The sequence below is a fragment of the Bactrocera oleae genome, chromosome 4, assembly GCF_042242935.1.
Source record: "Bactrocera oleae isolate idBacOlea1 chromosome 4, idBacOlea1, whole genome shotgun sequence".
Lineage (NCBI taxonomy): Eukaryota > Metazoa > Arthropoda > Insecta > Diptera > Tephritidae > Bactrocera > Bactrocera oleae.
In genome coordinates, this window is record NC_091538.1 from 47,166,907 (window position 1) to 47,193,248 (window position 26,342).

Genomic DNA, 26,342 nt, shown 5'->3' on the forward strand with positions numbered 1-26,342 from the left:
AGAGCAATGGAAAAAAATCCAGTTAAACAGCTCGTCACTTAGGCGCAACGGTCAAATAGCACACACAGGCGTACGACTGACCATCAAAATCTGAAAATTCGCCGATGATTGAATCAACCATTCGTTCTCAGTCAAGCGACCATCTCCTCAAGGCAACAGCAAGAGCGATTACAACAACATGCTCCCCTAACCTATAGCTATGACAGCTCAGGCGGGCGAGCTCGATGATGTCCACCTCGCATAGCCGTAGGCTTCTAAAAACAACAACAACAAGTTGGGCACAAATCAAAGCAATTCACAAAAATTAATAATTTTAGCCTTGATTAAGTTTGTTGATTTATTTTCGGTTGTGAAGTCCTTAACGCGGCAGCGAGCTCCGCCGCGCGCACTGATGTGCTGTAAAGGGCAGTGACCTGTGTGGTGAGTTGGTGAGTTCAGAGCATGATTGGAATTAAACATCGCATTAATAAAAGATTATTTCGGTAGAAACATGCTTTTTTTGCTTTGGACATCACCACACACATAAATACCTTACACTACAGTGTTTTCGTCCATATAATCTGTGTTTAATCTAGCCGATTTATGTTTAATCTTGGGTGGATTTGCAAGTACTAAAAGATCATCTATGGTGATAGCGCGAGGAGGTCTTATGAAAATGTAACACCAGCGATACCATGTGAGTACTCACTTATGATACTTGCAGCTTGCACTATTGAGTATTATGTCAGGTAATAGAATCTTAAGGTAAGCCCACAGATTTAATATATGCAATAAATATGTTACTATCTTTTCAATGAGAACTAAGAAATCAAAGAAGATCGGAGTGAGTCCGTCCGGCATCGTGCGGAACAGTTGCAGTGATTTTGCGGAAGGATCTTGGTTTGAGGACTTACAAAATGCAACTCGTGCAAGAATGGAAGCCAAACGACCATCATGCGCGTCGCACATACGGAGAATGGACCCAAAAGGAGATGACCACCGATGCTGATTTTTACAAGAAAACTTTGTTCAAAGTACGTTAATAAACAAAATTGTCGCATTTGGAGTAATAATAATTCACAAGCGATTTTTGATACGCCGTTACATCCTCAAAGTGACTGTTTGGTGTGCTCTATGGGCGGAGGGAATCATCGATCCATATTTCTTCAAAAATTAAGCCGGCCATAATTTTACCGTCAATAGGGAACGCGTTTTAAGCCATGATTAAGGATTTTATCGTGCCTAAATTGGAGGATTTCGATGTGAAAGGCCTTTGGTTCCAACAAGACGGCGCTACATGCGACACAGCCAACGAAATAATCAATTTATTGAAGGAAAATTTTGGTGAGGCTGTAGCGTGTCCTCTAAGAGCAAAAAGTGGACCTTTCGGCTGCAATTTATTGAGCGATCCGCGATGATCACTTGCCCGAAATCATTTTAGTTTTAGTAACATTTTGGCAAAACCTTATCTTTATAATAATCTCACTACACCTTTATTTTGTCATAATGTGACTGTAAACTCGGCTAAACACCTTCAATAATGTCGAAATAGTTTCTACAATATTATCGCTTTTATTTTTCAAGAACAGTATGGTGAACTTGACAAGAAAGCTGACAGAAACAAAGTCCAATATAACCGTATATTGAACCAATGCTTATAAAAACAGGATTGCGTCGCTCTACGTTATAAACGAAAAGAGCTGAGAAACTTTCATAGTAATTGTAAAGAAAGCTTGCGTTCATGACGTCACGAACCAATATAGGCTGCTGTCAAACGCAATCACTAAAAAGTTATGGAGCGAAAATGACAAAATCTGTCTACTTACAATTTGGCAATCCAATATTCAGGGAGAAGGGGAAATCACCACTCTTATTCGTATGAAATTAACAAAATATAATAAAAGCTTTGTTAAAAATAACACAAATCCAGCAGTATGAAAATCTTTCCATAAAAATAAATTTCAGTATGAGTTCCTTAGGTTTAGCCTACTAAATAAACAGTAAATTTCATAAATTCTTATAGAATGAAGGTGACTAAGCGATATTTTAGCTCAATAATAACAAAAACTCAACGTGCAATATAATACATACATACATACATATGTACGTATGTATATCATTAATGCTGCACAAACAGTCGGTGCGACAAGTAAACCGACAAAACGGCGAAAATGCAGACAACCGAAGGAAAACAGCCGATCAACTTAACGACCACTGAAACGACAGTCAAATCGCAGTGCATTCATCAACGTCAAGGGCGAACAGCAGGCAATTATACTGGCAGCACGAAAACAACAACAATAAGGAACCAAAAAACGGCAGCTGAAAACAGTACGAACACACAACCGCTGGAAGAGGAATGAAAGTTGTTGTAGAGATATTTACATTCCTACATACAGGTAATATGTACAAATGAGTACTTGTTATAAGGCAGCTAAAGTGCTCAAATTGCTGGAAAGTCACCGAACCAACAGAATCCGATGAGACCTATGAGGCGTTCACCAGCAACAGTTTGAACGTGTCAAGTAATCACTCAATTCCGATTATTCAGTTATTTGAATATAAGTAGAATAATTGTGCCTAAGCCTTGTTATTTTTGTTGTTGTTGAGCGCAATTCACAAGCAAATTAAATCGGAGCGCAAGCAGAAATGGCACACGTGGTACCTATATGTATTTGTTTGTATTTATGAATGTGTGTATGTAAACTTTGAAACAGTTGGCGAAAACAACGCCATAAAAAAGTTAAATTAATGAGTATGAATTTATGTTGCCACACGATGAAGCTTTTAATTTATTTGAGCACAAAACAGGTGCAACAACAAAACGGTGTAAGAAGAGCAGTAAAAGGAGAGAATGAAATTCAAAATAATTAATAACAAACGAAATTTATTTACAAATATTTATGTACATTAATAATTAGAGTCTAAGCCTGGGAGAGGCAATACAAGCTCATTCATAAGCGTCTAGGTGTATAAAAATATGATTCCAAGATTCCAAGATTCCAATGGTACCTAAGGAAATGAGGTAATCCCACTTCAAAAGAATTTAATAACCATTAAATTTGTAATTAATTAACCGATTTTATAAATAATCTTTAAGTACTTACATACTTGTATATACTGAATTCACTAACAGTATCAAACTAATTTCTGAGAAGCGAAAGCATAAAGAAATATGAACAATTATATCCTGAAGAGAGTATATTAAGTTTGCCACGAAATTTGTAACTTCCGCAGGAAACGTCTGAGAGCCTAAAAAAAAATAATCAGAATGACGAGCTGAGTCGATTTAGCCATGTTCACGTCTCTCAGTTTTTAAGATCTGAAATTTTCACACGTCCTATTCTTCTAAGTAAGCTGTTCATTTTTCGGAACCACTATAGCATATAGTTGCCATACACACTGAACGATCAAAATTCAATTCTTGTATGGAAAACTCTTTTATTTGACAGAATATCTAAACAAAATCAATTATTATTCAAGGCAACGGTATAATTTCTATAGCATAGAGCTGCCCTACAAAATAACCAATCAAAATTGAGTTCTTGTGTGTTAAAGGCTTTTATGGTTTCGGTGCAACCCAAGTTAACGTTTTTTCATGTTTTCGAATACTTTTGTTCCCTGTTAAAGTTCTATACTACTCTCATAAAATTTGCACATGAATGCAACAACAAAGTTATCTTGAATTCAATACCATGTGGATACCTCTATATAGCGCTTATCTCATTCATTATTCTATCTGTAATTGATTATGCCAGCCTCTTTTATTTATAACACTTCTTTATGTGATTCATTCTCTAGGATTGATTTTTATTAATATAAAAATTTCTTCCACAAAAGTTTTTAGTAAAAATATTTAAAACCAGCTGAGCCGATTTCGAAGAGGATTAGACCTTTTTGGAGAGTATACAGAAGATGTTTGATGAATGAAACTGGAAATATTATAAACAAGAAAAACCGTTAATTTCGGTTGCACCGCGTACATACAGACAGACGGACAGACGGACAAACGGACAGACCGGCATGGCTAAATCAACTCAGCTTCTCGCGCTGATCATTTATGTAATATGTATGTATAGATTTTATAGCGCCTCCGACGATTTCATCTGGGTGTTACAAACTTCGTGGCAAACCCAATATACCCTGGTCAGGGCATAAATATCAATGGATACCTCAATGTCACGCTTATCTCTTTTATTATACCACTTATAATTGATAATGTTTGTCACTTTGATTTATAACAGTTGTTTAGGCAAATCAGTTAAAATATATGGCAAGAGAGTTTTAAGCATACATCTTCAACTGATGTCACAGTGTATAAGACGATTATAATATAAATATTAGTTAAGATTAACCATTTAAGTCTGGTTTCCATAAAGCTAGTTGCGGAATTACAATCGGATATTTCGATAAATATTATATTAGAACCCAACCAACATGAATTATGTAGTGTCAAATATATGTTTTCAATTTTAGAATAGATTTCCTAGTTCTTTCGAGTACATATGTAAATCTTTTCGCAAATTTTTACTTATTAGTAATAAACAATCTCAAAATCGAACGACGAAATAGCACTCATCTGAAAATTAAGAGCAAACTAAATAGTAATAATAACAAAAAGTGATAAACATCGATAAAAGCATGGATGAAACACCAGTTTTCACTATTTTATGGATAGAAATGGAATATATTTAGCCACGCTCCGTCTGATTGTTGTAACATTTTGACACACCATGATTTTTTAAGTCAGCTAATTTTACCAAAGGGGATTTTCGATCAGCTGAGATGTGAAAACGCGATTGTTTGGCGTTTGCTTACATATACCGGGTAATATATATATATAATAAAAAATAAAAAATATATATATGTATAATATGTTCTCTATTATTTAAGTTGCGCCTCTAACTTTAGTCTACTCCTCATTGCTTTTTGCCGACAAGGGATATATGGACGGCACGAAGTCAGTGGAGAAGAGGCGAAGAAAGCTTTCTAACAAATGGGTCGAAGCTCAAAGAACACATTAGAGGGGTGTTTTCTACAAGGAGCTCTCCGTCCAGCTTAACTTTAATTTTTCAGGCAGAAGTAACTGCTAGGAGTAGACTTATAGCTCCGAACTGCAGCCTCTTTCAGGGAAGTGAGCATTCACTCCGACAGCAGAGCGGCAATAGCTTCAAGCTACTTCATTATTAAACACGTTTGGGTGCCTGACCATAGCGGAATCGCTGGAAACTGCAAAGCTGACGAGCTTGCAATAGACGACATCCTAGTTTTACTCGGAATGGAAACAAGCTAGATATTTGTGCTCCTCCTGCATTCTAGCTGATCGCTGTCTAGCTTCTGGGCGACTGTGAGATCCTTCTGAACTAGAGTAGAACCCATGAGATCCACTGAACCACATACTCACAGCAATCTCGATAAGGCCAAATATCTTAGATATATAGTTTCCTTTAACTCCTGTTGGAGCATAGAAGCCTTATCGGATGCAAATTGTCAAAGTTGTGTAGAGGAAGGTGACTTAGAAACATCCATGCACCTTTTCCTCCATTGTCCAGATTTTGCAAGACTGAGGTCGAACATCTTGGCAGTCATACTTTCAGCTGTTAGTATTAAAGCAAGAATTTCTGTTTGTCGTCAAAACCAAATGGAGCACTTAGCTTTAATTAAAGTTTCCACTGATTCCAACTTATAAACCAAAGAAAGGACTGGGGCGTCGTTGAAACAAAAATATTAAGGCGATAGCAGCTTGAATCGAGAAGAAAAATGTGGTAATGTATAATATATACATATGTACATAGGTATAAGCCTGTTCTTACATTCTAGCTTGACTGCAACGTTGTGTGTACAATCGATTGATTTACGAAAATCAGTGAATGAAAATTGATTAACGCTATGTTAATGAAAAGTAAAAAACAATTAGGTAGGAGAAACTCCCATGAAATAATCACTTAATACTGTAGTATGACAGCTAAGCTTCAAAGCTCTGCTATATCATGCCGCCGCAAGCAGGTTTTCCGCAGAGAATTTCGAGCTCATTCAATGACGGTTAAATGCGAGTGGAAATGTGAAATTCAATGGTGGTTTCAAAAAAATTGTTCTATATGCATATACAAGTATGTGTATATATAATATGTATATATATATTTCCTTCTGTACGGAAGAATAAGAAAGTAGAGCTAAGGTGTGCTAAGAAATGAGACAACTCGTCAAAGTCGTCGGCAAACTGAACCTTCAAGGAAGCAGAAAGTAAGAAATATAAGGAAGAAAAGTGAAGAAAAGAAATGTAACAAAATGTAAGGCGTGAGCGGACTGCTAACTGGCAAACGTTAAAGTGGAATGGCGGAGCAACTTCAGAGAACATTTATATAGCAGTTGTTTTTGTGAATGCTTTATAGCCGTTATGTCGTGCTCTGGTGGTGCACACACATGAAAAATTACCAATAAAGTATAAGGAGGGCAGAGGTGTATGTATGTTTGTGCGCCTTGATACATTTCAAATCGCAAAAGGGGCGCAGATACAGATAATTCAATGCAAACTCGAACGAAAATTGTGGAAAGCAACACGAAGCAAGCCAAATAAATTAAATAAAATGAAGCAACAAACACAGTAGCGGTTGTGGCAGCATTTGGTGGCAAGGGTCAACGACGGCGAAGGACAAAACGGCAGCCGGAAAATATAGTGAAAAAATTTACGGAAATAAAAAATCGAGAAGAAACCGAACCCAAAGCGAAGCCTGAGCGCTACTGTAATAACAATTGTAAAACCGTAGAACAGCAACAACAAAACCAAAGATATGAAAAAATTAAAAGACAAGGGAAGCAACAAATATGTATGTCTCGGTGTATGGTGGTGCCATGCCACCACTAGCAGTTGTTGATGAAAGTGGCATTGTAATTCCTGCAACAGCAACGCCTGCAAAATAAAAAAACACAAAGCAAAAAGCAAAATCAAGAAAAACCGCAATAACAACAACGGCAAACTATACATTCACATAGGGCGAAAATTACAAAAACAAAAAAAATACAGAAATAATGTGAAATGCAGAGGCGAAGTCAACGCCGAAACTGAAGCCCCAAAACTAGCGGAGTCTAGCCGCAGGAACGCGTTAACGGAGCAGCAAAGGAGAAGGCGTCCCGAAAATCGTGTGCGCCCAGATGCGAGGGACAGGCGCATGGACGCGCCAAGCATGTTCGAGACACGAACTAGCAAACAGTGTGTACCCCCACCAAGGCGCACATATGCCATTTGTAGCGACGAATGTGGCGAAACGAAAATTGAAATGAAATAAATTTTATTTCATATCAAAAACAAAAAGGCACATTGTGGGAATGCTGAAGAACGCAAGCAGCTTGCAACCAACAACAATCTGCCAGGCTACACGAAGCAATCGACACAGCAAACCAAACAACCAACCGTCCAACCGACCGACCGTCCACGAGCTGCACAAAGCATGGAAAAAAGGAGAAGGAAAACGCGACAGTCAAGTAGCCACAGCGCCGCTGTCAGCGAACAGACTACCAAGCGAGCTACGTGCGCACAGCATACTCGTACTGTCGCGCTGACCAGTTAGAGTGGCTTAAAGACCGAAGGATTGCGAATGCAAGCGAGGCTAGCGCTGGTGAAAAAATAACAAAGTTGAGCATGAAAAATGAGTTGATACAAAAAAAATACACACATTTAATGTGAAAAAAGCGCTTTTAAGTTGTACATATGCAACAACAATACCAATGACAACAACAACAGTTACCAGCTACTCAACCGACAATCGTAGCAACTGTAGCAGCGTTGAAACGGCATTAAAGTGAGTGCAGAAATTGTGGTTGCAGCCACTAGTCACCACAACCAGCAACCGTCAGCCATAACCTCGCCGCCTGCATATGAAATGCGAAGCAAGAAAGCCAGCGGATGAAGAAACGGTCGAACGAACGAGCATACGAGTGACATGGATAAATGATTGCCGGGCGAAGTTGGTGCGCTAACTGACTAGCCAACTGTCTAGGCTGGCTAACTGGCTACTCGGTTGGTAGCTCGGTTGGCTGGCTGGCTGGCTGGCTTGCTGTTCGGTTGGCATGGACATGAGAGACGGCCAACAGACGCGCATAAATAAAAATAACTAATTATAATTACCCAAAACAACAATTCATATCGCTTACTACCTGCAATCGAAGGCAGCGTCAGCACGCGATTCCATAACCGCTGAGCAATGGTAACACGACGGCGTTGTAAATCAAAATGTAGCAATGAAATTCGTTGAATTTCAATTAAGTTTAGTAGTCGCTGTGGCTTTCACAGTGTATTTGTTACAGTTATAGTACCGTTAACAATGTAAAAAAGCGCTTGTTTGACACATTTGACAAAAGCAGAGGGCAAGCGAGCACTTTAGTAGCCGTGTGAACGATCAAATAACCGATGGATATCGAAATTACAGTTATGTTGAAGAGTGCTGGCCGATCGCATCGACATTATTTATAAAATTGTGAGCATAAGGCATTGTTAGATTGAAAATAAGTTTTCAATTGTCGATTGTACTCCATTACGAAACCTAACACTTTGATCATGATAGAGTGAAAGAATGCCCCCACAACTGCCCCTAATAATACGGTACCACCATACCGTACAATAAAATCGAAGAAATATATTTCGTGTTATCGCGCTTTAAACAACTTGCAAAATGTCTCAATTAAATTCCTCAAAAATCTTTTGAATTTATTTCTAAGCATACATAAATGCAGCGTCATTCGCTCATCCTGCATAGAAAGATCACATTGGCGAAATAATTGTTATAATTAGGTTATAAACATATTGAAATCATTAAAATTAGTGCTTTTCTTTTATCTTGTGATCTCTTGAAAAGATTTATTGGAGCCCTTTAACATTGTTAATATTTGTTGAAATGACGTGGTAAAGCAACAAGTACGGTCGTTATGCCATCGACTCTTGGACACCACCTTTCACAGTCCGATAAATTTTGATTAATAACCTTAACTTTCCTGCCTTTATTCCTCCAAAGTTAGCAGGGGAATTTTGAAAATGCTGTTTTTAGAAATCAAACTTTGTACTGTAATTCTACTATTCAACGCCTTAAAGTATGCAAGCTATTGGGATGAACCTAAGGTCAAAACTCATTCAAGTACTTAGAGCACATAAATGCCATATTGTATTTGTTAAAACTCCCCATGCGTGCTAAAGCGCCAGAGTTCACATAATTTAACTGAAGTACAAGTATTTATGTAAGTATGTCTAACAGTAATAGATCTCTGTTTATAAATTACGCGTCTGCAAGTGTCACTGACCTCAAAGACTACACAGTCTAAGTAAAATGAATATAAATAGCTATAGAATTTTATATAAACACGTATACAAGTACATGTACATACATACACCTTATATACGTATGCTTGTAGATTTTTCTACATACTTAAGTAGGGTTATGGAAGCCAGCTAACAGATGACGCCATCCGAATGAATAGAAGACAAATTCCATATGAAGGAGTTGAAAAAAAAATAATAATAATGATAATGAATACAATGATATAGAAAGGATGTATGTATTTACTATATAAATAAGCACGCGTGTAATTCTCAAGTTTCATGAGTTTAATTTTCATAAATCAACTGGTAAAACACGAATGGACCAAATTGAGCTATAGCAAGAACTTAAAAAAAAAAAGAATTCAAATAAATGAAATGAGATGCTTTTCAAATGGCCCAAACAAACCGAGGATAATAACGGTTGTTTTTTATACGTTATTTTCAATGAGGTAATACTTCGTTCGGAGTAGGGCTTTACAGTACAGTCAGTAACAGCTGACAATACTTGATTTATGCTCAGTTTGGTTTGCCATTTCGTAATGAACAGACTTACTCCGGAATAATGTTTGCAAATCGTGCAAATTTATTACCAAAATAATAGTTCGATGAGTGCGATGTCTCGCGTGCCGCGTCGAATATTCGTCCGATATATACGCGCAGCAGAGTCGGTAATTCAAGCAACCATGGATCGGTTTCGCACCACGTTTACTCTAGTGGATAATACGCATGCTCAGAGAAGCCGTACGAACTTCTAAGAAGACCCGAATGAGTCCATCCACCATTGTGCGCAACAATTGGAAGGAAGGAAGAAATTTTTGATGAGCGCATCATCTACCGCCATGGGTCTGCGGCGTGGTCTTCAAGATCGTGCGTTTTAACACCGCTGGATCATTTTTTGTCAAGTCGCTGGTTCACGCAGATAAGCCTGAGACGATTGACGCCTTGGAAGAGAATATTCGGTGCGTTATTGCCGACATACTACTAAAAGTGGTCGAAAATTGGACCTTTTGCCTGGAACTTATGCGAGTAAGTCGCGGCGGTCACTTGCCCGAAATCATTTTTAAGACATAATGGCAAACCCTTATCTTTATAATGAAGCTGAATTATTGGCCATTACATTAAATTAAATGCGTTTTACTTTTTCTTAAAAGCCACATGTTTAAAAAAACACCCTTACAGTATGTGATTAGCCAATTAAAACATTTGACCATAAATTATGTTTCCGTTTTAAATTCTTTTGCTCTCTATATTCGATCTCCTTGACCTGTAGATTTTAGTTGTTTCAAATATACCAAGCTGAACTGACTATTCTAACAAAATAATTATTTCAAAATACTATTTTCGGCCATAATTTTAGTCAAGACTCTATCTATAAAAAATGGTGATGAATCTTGAATTCAAACACACCAAAACGAAATTTCGTTCCGTTCAAATTTTTTCAAGAACAAACCATGTGCTCAACGATTTTATAATATGTTTCGGAGTAACTTCACACGATTTCGACAAATAATTGTTCGATACCATTTTGAAATCCATAAGCTTGTTTGAATTGGGAAAATATAATTCAACTAAGAATATCTTCTATTAGCCGGAACTAGGAGAATGCCACATCGAAGAAATGACTGACATAAATCAAATAGACTAGCGGGAAGAAATAGAGATAAGGCACATAGGGAGATTATTGTTTAATGAGGTATTCATATACTCTTCTTCTTAAACTAAATAATTTTGTCTTTGTTCATACAAGAAAGCAACTCTTAAACATAGCGATCAGAGAAATGGCGAATCTGAGCCGGACTAACTTTTTTGCCTAAATTCAATAGCAAAGGTTACAAATTGAGATTTTGAAAAAGGCAAATTGTCAAAGTTGCATGGAAGTAGGTCAGGTGGAAACATTTCGACACTTTCTCCGCCTCTGGTCAGCTTTTGCAAAACTGAGGCTAAAACAACTCGGCAGTCATCAACAATAATCAATATCATCAAATTTGTGGGAGACTGAAGGGGTTTTGTCGCTATGCGACGGTCGTTTTGATCCATACTAAGGAGGCATACATAGGCCTTAGAAAAGACTAGCGTCTCCAGCTACCCAAGTGGAATTATTCGTGGCCCCACGAATATCAACCCTATTACTCAAGGGGGGAAACCAGTTTAGATGATTCAAAAAAATTGTTAGTAGAACTATTCAAGAATATGTTACTTAAGTTTTAAAACGAAATTCCAATTAGTTCCGATATGAGCACTAAGGCAAACACTGGTCGATTCAGTGCCTAAGCGAATTTTTTTTTAAATTTGTTTTTCTCGAAACCACTTTTTTCAACTTGCGGGAATCCTAGCTCGAAAAGTTATTGACGAATTTGTGTGAATATCCTTTATTCAAGTCCGAAACTCTGGTATGATATTATTAAGTAAAATATATATTTTTATGTAAGAAAGATGAAAAAAATTATATAAAAACATAACATTTTGTTCAAACACCTCCAAAACATTTAATTTTTAACTCTTTTGGCCAGAGCTTGCTTTATATTCTTAGAAAATATGTTACTAACGAAAGGAAAAAAATTAATGATTTCAGATCAAAACTGTGACCTCCAGGTGTCCCGCCAGTAGTCAACTCTGATGGCGATCGTGGACAGCACCCTCTAACTCCACTAATTCCGGCGGAAATGGCATCGAAAAATTTGAAAGAGTAGTTCAAAATAGGGATAAACTACCCTGCAAGTTTAAAGGAATTCTAAGTATTCTTTCTCAGTTAGAAAAAAAATCACAAAAAACGGCCTCCTAAACTGGTTTCTCCCCTTAACCGAATGTCGATAAATAGGAGACTTCTTCATTTTAGCTGTATCTATCGATAATCCATGGACTCATATTCGAAAATTACTTAAGAAATTACATGGTAATATCAAACCATGATTAAAAGATATTATTTATTAATAATTTGTTAAAGTACAATATTACGAAAAAGTTGGAATAAATATAACTAGCTTCGTAAATTTATTTTCTAATGTTATTGCGAGATCTCATTTGTAGAAGCTCGCGTTTTCCACGACCAAGTTGGCAAGCAAAAATGGGGTATCCTTGATTTTAACTCTCTCAGTTAATTTTCGGGAAGTCAATTCATTTTATAGTGTGATAGTTAGTATATTTTATCTTTGATTAATGAACGCCACAAAAGTATAATAAATTATTTTATTCCGGCTAAAAATGAAAAATAGCTTATTCGACCACCTTGCAACCAGATGATAACATATTTGACAGTTTTTTTGTATAAAGAAAGAAGATATTGCGCATGATATTGCTTTTACGCCTCCCATTTCCCCAGAATCAAACTTCAAACACTTTACAAATTGACCTTTCTTCAATCATATTGGGATTCACTCTTTTCTGTGTCAATATAACATACAATATGCCGGGCTTATATTAATAATATGTACATATATGTAAGTGAGTTAAGCTCTTGAGCAGGACCTTTTTTCTCTGTATGATAAATCCCGTTTAACTATTTCCTCGCATTCAATACTATTTATACTCTCGCAACATGTTGTACAGAGTATAATAGTTAGTGATGAGAGCCACTTGTGGGCTAAAATTTTTTTTAAATGGGCGTAGCCCCGCCCTCTAAATGGTTAAATGTACGACATGGATAAAATCAGATAATAACCACGAACACTCCCCATATAACGGTTTTGTTAAAAGTTACTAAACTTGCGATAACTCACTGAATAAGAGCTAGAGGTATAAAATTTCACAAACAGAGTGACAGGGAAGAGCTTTATGGGAACCGGTTAAAAGTTGGACATTGGGCGTAGCACCACCCACTTTTAGGTGAAATCCTATATCTCAGGAACTACTTGACCAATTTCAACCCACATATACAGTTATTAGAATACTACACTATGGAAATAGACGAAATCGGTTGACCACATATAACAAATAAATCTTACGCTCAAAAACTGTCGAAATCGGATTATAACTTTTCAAGAACGCATACACCGAATATGTGAACACCAATGCTAATGGTGAACTCGAAACTCGGAGATAATATTTTTGTGCCAAAAATTGGTAAAATCCATATACCTAATATACATATTTCCGGTTGACTTTATACCACATCTATCGGCCAATATGCAAGAAATCTTATTGAAATTTCGAAAGAATCTCCTTCTAGTAACAGTGTGTCTTCTTGCATGCGATTTTAAATAATGGATGCAATACTTCATACTTACTAAGAAAATCCCGTATATCACTTTACCTTGCGTATTAAATGTTCGGTTTCGCCCTAATTTTGCCCTTCCTTACTTGTTTTATTTATTTTTTACGCTTATCCTTACCATAAAGAAATTATTTTTCATCTTTGCTCTAACACACAAACATACATACATATGCACTTACATACATATACATTCATACAGAAACTATATATTGATTTGGCAACGAAAGCCCGAAAAGTGGTGAGGCCTATGTGAAGATGCTAATAAATGAATATGGTGGAAACTGACTGATTTGTTTTCTGTTTGCTATTTGTTTTGCGCTATTTTCTTGCCAATTTTTTTTTCAAATTTTTTAAAGCAGCAACCTTCAGCGTTGTCTACGGCGGGCGTATTACCTCATTTTTTATAGTTTACAATTTTATCATACAAAAATGCAGCCAACAGGCATAATCATATGTACACGTATGTATGTATAGAGATTTATATGTTGCATTTCTGAATTTGATTGCTGCCGTGAAGAAACTTTCGTCCAACCGTCAATAGCTGTAAAAAGAATAACAACAAAAACAAAAACAACAACTAGCGACGTTGACAACTTTGCACTCACCGTTAAGGGCAGATTGTTCTAGTCGTTGAGCAAACTTTATCATTAAGATACTAAACATACATCTAGGGTGTGTGTATCTATAGCTCACAAGAACACAGAATATCAGAAGACTGAAGACTGAAGAAGAGCAAAGTCGTATAAAAATATTAAAATGCAGTATTTTGTTTGCGCTAAAGAGTTGCAACCTAAGTGTTTGCAATGGGCTACTGGGAGTTGCTAGGTGCAAAAAAGGCAGTAGCAACAACAATGAGACTATAACAATTTTAACAAAAATATACAAAAGATTTGATACAAGAACTTGTTTCGATCTGTCAGTTTGTATGACAGCTATATGCTATTGTGGTCGGATATTGGTGGTTAGGTGCAGATTTTTGGGAAGAAATTGACGTTTGCTATATTTCAGATCGATATCTTAAAAACTACATAAGTGTACTTTGTAGAGTCTCCGTCGTTTCCTTCTGGGTGTTTCAAACTTAATAATAACTATTCAGGTATAAAAAAGAGTAAGTGTATGTGGGCTACATACAGAAAAAAGAACATTTATTAAAATTAAGTAATTTTAGATTAGTTAGGTTAGGTTGGGGACGGATCTTACCGGATAATGAAGATATACATATGCTACTAAAGCGAGCTGTCAATTGTCATACAATGAATGTGCTTAAGGGATTACCGTATGAAACATACAAAATGGAAATAGAAATCGTGGAGACCAAATTCAGATTTTTAATTTGACAAATCATAGAAAATCAAGGTAAAGAAACGGATAAAAGGTTATAATAAATCCGAAAGATTTTCATGTTATGTTGGTTGATGCAAAATATATGTATTTGATTATTATATGTAATTCCTAAATCAACCAGTTCGATTTTTTTTTCTCTTCGTAGTTGCGCAAGAGGCAGAATTGGCAAAATATGTCCATTGTCCGGGAAGCTGGCGCATTAGTCTTCTAGTCGTGTAGTTATGATCATCAAGATAACGAAAATTTAGTCCACTTCAGAAACTGATTTTGAAATTATGAAATATCAGCTTATCACTTTTATGGGCATTTCCGAGATAATGTGCTTTATGATATGTATGAACTCAAAATTATTACTTTTCGATTTTGTTCATCCAGATACAGGATATAAAGCTCGGGAAGGATAAAGAAGTCAGTGATTTACAATCTTTAAGAGACAGTTTGACCGAAGGCTTTATGAAACTATCCTATCAAGGAAATCAGAACATGATTAATAACGAACTGAGTACTTATATAGTAACGAGATTGACGCAATCGGTCGTTAATTGAAATTCATTGAATTCGTTAAGCTCGGATGGATGGCACGAAAGTTTTGCATTGACACCGGAAGGTTAGGAAAAATATTTCCCATCCGTTGGGTAGACCAAGTGAAGATGGACTTGAGAAATGTTAATGCCTCCGCCATAAGAAATTAAGTTCTATTTGTGTGTTCTGTTCTCATGTGACGGCACTGATGTCCTTGAGGTTCTACGACAGTTATGGAAAAATACCCAGATCGGATTTATTGGTAAAAAATTTTTAAACATGTGATACTATTTTTATTTATTTTTTTGATTGAAAGGAGTTGCTCGCGTTCAATTAGATTTAACGAATTTCGTGGCGAAGGGAATGGTTGATTGAAAAGAAGCATCAGACAGCAGACGGCCGCTCTTAAGCCATCATTAGGTTCATTGTGCTCTTAGGTGGTGACCAGTTAAGTCTTATCCAGCAACTCAGTGGATTTCTTTCAAGTTGGAACATTCGGAGCCGTGGTAGCTCGTCTCTACTGGCTGAAGGCTGGGCACTCGCAAAGGTAACAATTTAGCGTCTCATCATTCTTAGCACATGTCATGCATTCTGCCGACTTCAGTTTACCAAGATTAAGAAGGTGGGAGCCTAGAGGTAGATGCCCTGTGATGACCCCTACAAAAAAGCTAAAAGAAGCTTTCCGATCAGTACACCATCGATAATACCAGAAAGTACTTTTGTGATATGCCCTGTGCAGCTAGTTTTCCAAGACCTACTACCCAAGATCATTCTACGAAAGTTCATTGCTTCAAGCAACCCTTGAAGGAACTGAAAGTTCTAGTGCAGCAGTGAGTATTGTATTCCTGGCTGCCTCGATCGGGCCAACTCATCTGCCTTCTCGTTTCCTTTTATATAAATGGGTACCTAGACGATTTTTAACGAGTTTCTCACTGAAAGTCTAGTTATTGTCTACTTGCATAACATAACGCATTGAGAGTTAGTGTAGACGTTAAGGATAACCTTAATTGCCGCTTGGTTATCCACTGGTATGTTGATGGATTTGCTGGTTAGAGTCGAGGCTCACTTGGTCATTTCTGTTATAAGAACAATTTCGACCTGAATGACAATGTTCACTAAATCTAATTGCAATTTGACTCCTTTATCTAGTCATGAAGAACCTTTAGATGGTTAAAACAAAAATACTAAAGTACAGCACGTTGTGCTCGGGTACAAAAACTAAAAAATGTATTATACGATATGCAAGTATAATATAATAATAGCAGCGACTCGGTCTACTAAAATAACAACAACTGAGTAAAGAATTTTCAGCGAGCAAGTTACTAAAGTAACGGAGGGTTGCAATCGTCAACAGCAATGCGGTTATATACTGAATACTCCACAGACTTAATTAATGTCCAGGTGTAAGTGTATGTATGTATGTGCGCGCAAATTTTGCATTTGTATTTGTTGTCCTCGTAGCTCATTGTAAAATGGCACCTTAATCCAACGTTCTTCGCCGCGAGTAGCGAAACTTTGTCAAAGGCACAACAAAAGCGCTAAGCACCCAACAATGGCGTAGCAGCCACTACAACAACGACTAGAACAATAATAATAACAACAACAACACTGGCAACGCAACTGCCGCATTAATCACAAACAACGCCAACAAAAAGCATTAAAGGAGAAACGAGTCCGTGGCACACAAACACCAAAGTACAACAACAACAGCAACTCAGTAAATGAAGAACAAACAATAAAACTCTACTAACAACGTAGCGCAGCAACATCGAATCCAGCATCCATCCCAAGAGCGTGGCAAGCAACCAACCATTTATTTGCAGACCAAAGCCAACCGAGATTTCGAGCACTGCTACAAATTTCTGTTTGATAAACTCTATATGTTTATGCTTATGTACTTTGAACAATTTGTTGTTGTGGTTTTTTGTACAAAAACGCCGATCAATCAAACAATTCAATATTGTAGAGACTTTTGTTGTTGAAATTTTCGCCTGATTGGGGGTGTTCTGATTGCGCCACTGCATAATGCTCGATACATACACACGCTTTCCTGTATATGTACATACATATTATACATATATCTACTATATAGTATACCACTTACTATGTGTGCTTTGGCTCGGCTATGTATTCTTTTTGTGTTGCCTTACGAAAAGATTCAATTGCAAATCAAACAACTTTACCGATTTTAAACTCTTTCACGCCTTCAAGCAGCAAAATGGATGTTTCTTTATATAAACTTTGTGAATGTATGTTTAATGTGTGTATGTGGGAGTAAAATTCACACCTGTGCTTTTGTAAACCAAATTGCGCAAATAGAAACTGTTCACAAAGGCTTCAGTGCGAATAAAAGGCGCTTTGTTTGGATTGCTGGATATGAATATGCAGTTTGTTCTACCATGATATACTGCTCCGAGTCCCAAGTAAAAGATAGTGTACTTCTGACGACAATTCTAGTTATATCTATTTTAAACAACACAAGAAAAAACGCTAACTTTGACTGCAGCGAAGTTATAATAGTCCGATCTGAGCAGTTGCTTTGCAGATTTAAGCGATGCCTCGGATAATAATCTAATTGAACATTTTACCTACAATGACTTGAGTAAAGTCGTTCAGTTTGTGTGGCAGCTATAAGCTATATTGATCCGACCTGAACAATTTCTTCGGAGGTGGCATTAATCCATGCGAAATTTCGTATTGAAATAAAAAAGTTTTCCACAAAAAGAATTGAGTTGATCGGCCAATTTATATGGCTGCTATAAGCTATAGCGGTCCAATAACGGTGGTTCCGACAAATGAGCAGCTTCTTGGTGAGAAAATGTGTGTGTGCAAAATTTCAGCTCGATATCTCAAAAACGGAGGAACTAGTTCACATTTATACAGATGGACAGTCAAAAAGACGGGCATGGCTAAATCAGCTCAGCTCGTCAGGCTGATCATTATGCTTTATAGGGTCTATTAATTTTCTTTTGGGTGTTACAAACAACGTGGCAAATCTAGGACTAATATACTTGTATTTTATTATGATTAGCCTTATACAGGTGTTTAATAGATCTCTATGATATTTTTAGTGCCCCATTGAACCAATTTTTACTTTACACCTGAAGAATTCGAAGCAGCGACAATATAACGTCTGTTAGAAATAGTCAGAGTTAGGCGCTATTTACAGTTTGAGCTAATGTCTCAAAACAGGATGTATATATATATATATATAATATATCTATCTACATGTAAGCTAACAGATTTGACCCAGATCTAACAAGATCTCAAAAGTTAAAAAACAAGATATTGACCTAACTAACAGTTTGAAGAGGATTCTACATAGATTTGCAGTCACAAGAACGGGTTATTTTTACTTAAGGGAGTATATATCAAAACTTATCGTACTGTGAACTCGATATAAGATGTAAGATACATTGAATGGTAGCAACAGAAAACCACATGGATGTTTATTTAAATGTCACTGGGTTAAGTTTAAAATCCTCAATTTTAAAATCCCTAAAACAAAATCCCCATATAGTATATTGTCGGTTCAACACCGAGGTGTCCAGTTCTTTTGCTTCGAAATCTTTTCTGCAATGGCGGCCTTCGGCTACGCTTCTAAAAAATTACCCTAGTCGTTCCAACATCGTGGTGCCCATAGTTCTTTCGTGTTGAACACCTTTTTGCATTGCAATTTTTTTTTAATATATTTTTCACATATATAGAGCGTGCCTTCTACTTAAAAATTTCTAAAATTATGAACAAAACAAAAAAAAAATCAAAAAATTCACGGGTAAAAATGTAAAAACTTTATAATATTTAACTCCAATACTCATTTAAAGCCCATTGGTACACAACCTAGGGTTACCAGGCTTGTATGACGCTTAAACTAAATCTACAATAACACTCAAAGCAGATAATCCAGTAAGTATTTGGTCAGTGAGTGCAGACAAATATTTGTAATCGCAGCGAAGGCGCCTACCTATTGTAGAGACACCGCTCATTTATCAACTCATTGAGCGTATACGACGACACCTTTACTTACGAAGTACGCCAGCAGCGAAATTGCAGAAACTCTGCGATGTAATTGTCTATAAATCCAGAATGTGTTTCGCGACAAATTCAAGTGGCGGCGAGTAATCATTACATTATTGCCGTCGTGCAAATCCAAAATGCACGAGTGTTTCTTGGAAACGCGAACACATTATTACCGTTAGATATGTACTTATGTATGTACATATGTTTCTCTCACTTTAGCATTCGCGCTGGCAACGCAAATGTATCCATATGATACTTAAATTCGCGTATTATCATTGAACGATTTTATTTTGTTTTAATTAGTATTTTACTTTTTTTATGGTGTTTTTCTAGTTTTTCGCGCACTCGCGCTTTCAATCTATTTTACGCTCCCACCATTTGGGCGCTAAACTGGCAGCAATAAACAACAACAAGAGCACTCGAAGTAGTAAAACAAAAAACGAAAAAAACACAAATCGCGCACACACACGACTCAAAGAACGACGTACGACTCTCAGCGAAGTAGCTTTGCTGCTTTTGTTTTGTTTTTATTTTTTTGTTTTTGTATTTTGTTTAAACGGTTTTCCTCTCCGACTGGCGATTATTGGCTGCAAAATGCGGTAAAACGGAAAATTCTAATTTTCTTGCTGCTTACGCGCCGAATTACCGAACAAAACTAAATGTGACATGGCCACGAAGAGCAGGCCCAGCCGAATCGGGAGAACGCAGCAACAGCAACAGCAAGCAACACTCGCATAACCAGCAACAACAACAGCAATAATAATCAAACAGGCATGCATACATACACACATACACATGTAATCAACAACATAAATGGCAATGCAATAGCAACAACAACAACACGGTGGTATTACAAAACAGCCATAACAAGCAACAAAAACAAAAACAACGAAACAAGCAACAGCGCTGCCAAAAAGCATCCTAGCCCCGCAAGCCAGCAATGACTACCAACAACTCGGGCACTGTCGGCTCCAATACAACAACAGCAACAGGAACAGCATTGACGGTGGAAAGCACGCCAGCGAGCTAGTCAAAGCAAGCCAATGAGTTCATACATACTCGTGCATACCGCGCACACCAAATCAACCAGTCATGCATATACACACATATAAACAGCCCACCGTCAACAACAACAACGACAATGCAGATATGTTAAAGTGCAAAAAAAGAAGAAAGAACTGTTAAAAAGTTAAAGAAATGGCAGCATGGGAACAACTAACAGCAACAAGCTGTGTGGAACACCGAGCAGCGCAGCTTTAAAGGCCAGCGAAAGAAAAATAAGCAGTCGCAGAAGGCAGAAAAAGTGGGGGCAGTCGACAGCACGGACTCGAGTGAGCATAACAGAGCGACGCCGGCGAAGGCAGAGACGTTGACGATGGCGATGGTGAATGAGGAAGGAATGTCGGCGGCGTTTGCGATTTATACGAAAAATGCATGCATGCACATATGAGCATGTGTGTGTGTGTGCATATCTATGTATGTAAGTAGTGCATGCTTTTTGCAAATACCAAAATAAACAAAAAGCGTGACAATAATGTACAGTACTCAGAAATGGCGTTGTATAAATAATCTTTGCCACATGTGTGTATATGTGTGTGTGGTCAACTCAAATCATGCGAATGTGCACATTTGTTCAATCAACGGACAAGTTCAGCGATTCAGAAGCAGAAAATAATAGGGTTACAATATGATGAATGTCTTTTAGGTCTGAAAGTAGAAAGTAGTTCTTAAAATATTCATATATTTAATTAATTTATGAAACTTTAGAACGATGGGTATCACTGCAAAAAAGTGTGAAAAAAAGAGAAAAACAAGCAAAAGGATATAAAAGATCCTTATATTGGTTTTGATTTGTATGACAACTACATATGTATGTATGTACATACAAGTATATGCTATAGTGGTCTGATATGAACAATAAATTCGGATATTTTAGCATTGCCTTAGACAATAATTCTTAACAAATTTTTTGCAGATATCTTGTGAAATGAAAAAGTTGTCCATACAAGGACTGGAGATTAAACAATCAGTTTATAGGACAGCTATATGCTCTAGTCTTCCGATAACGGTGATCGATATCTCAAAAACTGAGGGACTAGTCGTATATAAAGGCAAGCAGACAGTCAGACATGGCTCAAAAGCAAGCTTATAACGCTGATCATTTACATGTATGTATATGAACAAAACTTTATATGGAAGTCGACATTTCCTTCTGGGTTTTACAAACTTCGTGACTAACGTAATATACCCTGTTCAGGGTATAATCATTAATAATTCTTGCTGTCCCCATTCTCTTGAAGCTAAGTAAGAAACATTACGAAGATAAGACATTACGAGATATTATAGACATATATAGACGTCCGATCTTAGCAAGTTTCACTATGTGCTTTCTACTTATTGTGAGAAGGAACATTCAAATTTGGTCGCCTTAGTTGCTTGAATATAGGATTTATGGCGCAAAACCTCATATCTGAATAATCGGTTAAATAGAGATTTGTTACAACAATCCGAGCCCGATCTTTTCCGGTATCCATTTCGAATAACAGCGAGGAAAATATTTGGCAACATTTCATGACTGACTGCGCGTTTAAACCAAATGGATAAAGAATATTTCTTAAATTGGTACAACCTTTCTTCAAGTTTGTGTGAAGTTTGATCTCCATATGTCAGTAATCGGCCGTTTATTTATTGTAGTACACCAAAAAATTGTCTAATGATTTTTCCAATGGAAAAGAAAACGAAATAACGAGTTTTCTTGAACCTTTGTGTTCCCAATGGATTCACGGCAAAGGAATCGTTGCAAATGTTGCAGAAATCTTTTGAGGAGTCGACTTTATAACGTCGTGAAGTCTTCGATAACTGCACTCATGCGAATCGTGCACTCATAGAGATCGATTAATGACGACAACATTTTAAGAATATGACGTCAAAACTGTCCAAATACCTAACGAATGGCGATCCAACAATGAGCTTAAACTGAAGTAACAAAACTCGCCGAAGGTACTGAAAGTCAACCCCATTCCAGCCAAAGCTTAAAACAAGTGGAAAATTATATTAAGTGTTAACATCTTATACTGATTCAAAAGCATATTTTAAAGACAATAATAAAGATTTGTACGTGAAATTTTAATATCAGTCCGGATCAAATTTGATCTCATCTACACATAAATCGAAAAGTACAATATTGAGCATTTCATACGTACGGAAGCTATAATTCTAATGTGTTCTAGGATCTCCAAGCATGCATCAATTTGATCATAAACAGGGCATCGACTAAGATCATCAGAGAACCGTCTTTACTGGTATTAACGAACCGAACTATTTTTAATGCATTTTCTAAAACTTTTACGAGCATCTCTGTCGTTATAGCCATGATTTTGGAATCAGTTTTGACATGAGGTAGTCAAGGGTTCCCACAAAATTCATTAGGGAAGCCAAATTTGGGCATCTAAGTAGCTTGCCAAACTTTTTTTTTTTTTGACAGCAATTTTATTGAAACCAGTAAATAGCAAATGAACCAAAATCTATTGATACCGACTTCCATCGACTATTCAGAAATATTATCTTTGACGTACAGAAAAGCTATTCAGTGGTTATCTTAGTTAGTCGTCCGCTAGGATTTTCTGATTTGTTGTTTATAGTAGAATGCACACCTAGATTGTTCTAAGCCCTGATTCAATGAAAATTTCTGGTAAAACGGAGTAAATTTCCATAGGACAGATGAACTCCACACATCTCTTATTCGCAAAGCAGACATTGACTTTTATGAGGTTGGTCTAGAGTTCGAAAAACTCAACAATTTAGGGTGTGTTTTCAATAGAATTGATGGCAAATCAGATCTGTTTAGACCAAATTTAGAATATTATCACAGGGCATATATATTTAAATGTATTTGTATGTACTTGCCATACTTCCTAGATAATAATGAAAATGTTTTTTTTTATTTGATAGCAGTACCAATACAATTTGGTAATGATTGTCATTAATGTTTTACTACTAATTAATAAACAGAGACCACCAATAATTTTGTGTTGTATATATATGTTTATGGTTTTAGCTGGAAGAATGATATCTACAGTTACAAAGTGATGCCTGTGAATTATGGAAATCTGTTCCCAAGCGTTCAAGTTCTCTGATTCAGAAGTAAAAAAGGCATAGTAGTTTTGCCGACGTTCATAAGAGTCCTTTCCTCTTTCACGCTCCAAGCTCCAAGATTTTTCTTGTGATGATGCTAAGGATAATGTGCTCGTAAGATGGACTGATGTAGCTCGTGACAGAAGGTCCATCGATCTATGAAACTCATACCCACATAACGTTTTGCTTTACTAAAATATAGAAAATATATTGGAGTCACAGAGTATAAACGGAGGACCTCTGTGCACAAGATTACGCAACTCCGATAAAATTTTGCTGATAGTAATTAAAAATTGTGCCGTAATAAATGTCCTAGTTTGAGTTGTTGATTTACTTTGTTATTTTAACGATTATTTTTGCGCAACTCGCCCTTCTGTAAAAAGGAACCAGATATCACTTTACATTCTCACGGCTTTCAAATGAACTCAACTAAGTCCTTACTTTAACAAAAACAACGAATATCTCCAGCGAAAGGGAAATGAATAAACTCATCTGACATATGTATGTGAGAGTGCGAATACAAATAAATTTATGCTCAGCATTTTAATGAAAACGAAACACAGTGCGACCACAACAAGTTAAAGGGACAACGCCGATTAAAGTGACGGCTGAGCATGAGCGCAGTGACGCAGGGCGGAAGTGCATATGTACATACGTAAACTAATAATAAAATAAATGCAACAAATAACAATAGGAATGGTTGAAAATGGAACACATGTGATGGCAATGAAGACGAATGAAGCGTGGAAGAGGCGCAAGAGGGAGAAGAAGAAGACAGACTACCACAAAACGAAGCAAAACTGGAGGCAAGAGAACTCCAAAAGCTCGAGCAATGAAGCTCGATACGACTGGGACCAGTGATAAGGGGGGCGAAGAGGGAGTGTTGTTGTGACAGTTGGCAGAACGCAAAAGAGTGTTGGGCATAAGAACTACAGCAAGAATTGCAACAACTTTGCACTTGTTTTTGTATGTGTGGCAGCTTAAGCTGGCAGCCAACGAAGGCAGGCGACAACAATAGCAACAGTAACAGTAACAACGACAATAGCAGTCAATATGAATAAATGTATGTGGAGTATGCGAGGCACAAACACCTACAGCAGCAACAACAGCAACAACGACGACTCCAAAAGTGTATATGGAGTACACCCGTTCATGGCGATGACGACGACGACGACGACGTCGAAGCCGATGATGATGATAACGTCGTTGATGATGATGATACCCGTAGCTTGTGCAACGGTTGCGGTGAGCAGCGGACCAGCAAAGCAAAATGCTGAGTAGCGGCGCAGGACAATGCAATCAAATAACGGCAGAGGTTAGCCAAACGGCATGGCATAGCGTCGCTGAGTTAGTGGCATGCAAAAGCAGCGTGCAACACAAGGAAATCTGTATTGGAAATGCGAGTGAGGCGGGCGAGTGGCTTGTGGCGAGCAATTGCAGCCCAACTGTTCAATGTGGCAGACGGGCGACTGGAGTACATGTGGAGTTCACTGAAGTGGAACAGGAGTAGAATGAAGTGCAGCGATGAGTAAACGAGTGCAACAATAATGTGGTGGTGTTGGTGGTGGTGGTGGACAAATGTGGTGGCATGCTTTGCCGTCGTCGAATTCATGTGGCGTCGCAGGAAGGCGACAATGCAGAATGACGGCGGCGGTGTGTGTAGCACAGAGTAAAGGGAGGACGGGTGCTAGTGGTGGCGAAGTAGTGTGGTGTGGTGTAGTTGAGTAGGCAGCAGCAGGAAATGAAGATGCGCTTCATACTAAAACACACACGCACACACATACAAATATATATATATATATGTAGCGGTTCGTATGTAGCGGTTCGTGGAGGCGCTACGACTTGGCAGTGACAACGATGAAGTGCACTGCGGTTGACATACATACAACAAAAGTAAATACTAGCGCATATTATATGCTGGAGGTGAACTACAACTGCGAATGACAACGGCAAGAGTACTAGCAACAACTTACGAATATAATGGGGCAAGTGGCAAGTAAATGTGGCATGAACCCGATGCAAACGCCAAGCAAAATAGTACAAAATGCGGCGTAGTGGCGTAACAGCAACAACAATAACAACCAATTTATGCACACTTGCACACCAGTAAGCAGGAAAATAAAACTACCAACAACAACAATTTTACTTATTACCAGTTGCAGTACTATTGGCACAGAAAAAAATTGATACACAATTTTCCTAAAAACTTTTTTTCACCCACAAATTTAGTGCAAGTGCAACAAAATAGTAAAGTATGAGCAGAAGCATGAAATAAAGGTAATAATGAGGTTTCCTGCATTCCCAGTTCAATGAACCCAATTCGATCACTAATAAAAAGGAGAGTTTCGGTGGGACAACTTCGTTATTATAGGTCTACCGTTTTTGTCACTGAATAATTTAAATGATCGATCTATCCTAGAATATCGTCAGTTCATATACCGCTCAAGCAAATTCTAAAATCCTTGAAAAACCTTTTATAGCGGCAATCTGTCATCGCTCAACCCAACAGCTGTTCGGCGCTGATTTAACAATTTATCAATTGATAAGTATAGAATCGCTTATTGGCAAGGCACCTCAGCTCAGTTTCATTATTTGTTGAATACGATTCTATTCTATCAGAAGTGCGCATTATTAACTATTTCATTAATAGCTTTCTTACAGATGAAGCTTTACGGTCCTAAATCGAAGTGCATTATATACATTAAAGTCTAACGGTGTCAAAAACGTCTTACCGAAGTAGCAATGATAACCACACTACGATAATGTTGATCTAAAAACTTAACTAAGTTAAGCATATTATCAGCAAAATTACCTTTGTACCAG

The 26,342-nt window shown here is 37.3% G+C and overlaps 1 protein-coding gene across 6 annotated transcripts in view; it reads right to left on the bottom strand.

Annotated features, from left to right (window-relative positions):
- Positions 1-26,342, bottom strand: part of tou (bromodomain adjacent to zinc finger domain 2B toutatis) — a 157,040-nt gene that overhangs the window by 90,329 nt on the left and 40,369 nt on the right. For 4 of the 6 annotated variants that reach the window (XM_070108020.1, XM_070108021.1, XM_070108022.1 and 1 more), the window contains exon 1: positions 19,330-19,344. The exons of 1 other annotated variant lie outside the window; for it this stretch is intronic. The gene's annotated coding sequence lies outside the window, so the exon portion shown is untranslated. Of the gene's footprint in view, positions 1-19,329; positions 20,026-26,342 lie in introns of those variants that run through there. One more of the 6 variants, XM_070108024.1, reaches the window with a different exon arrangement.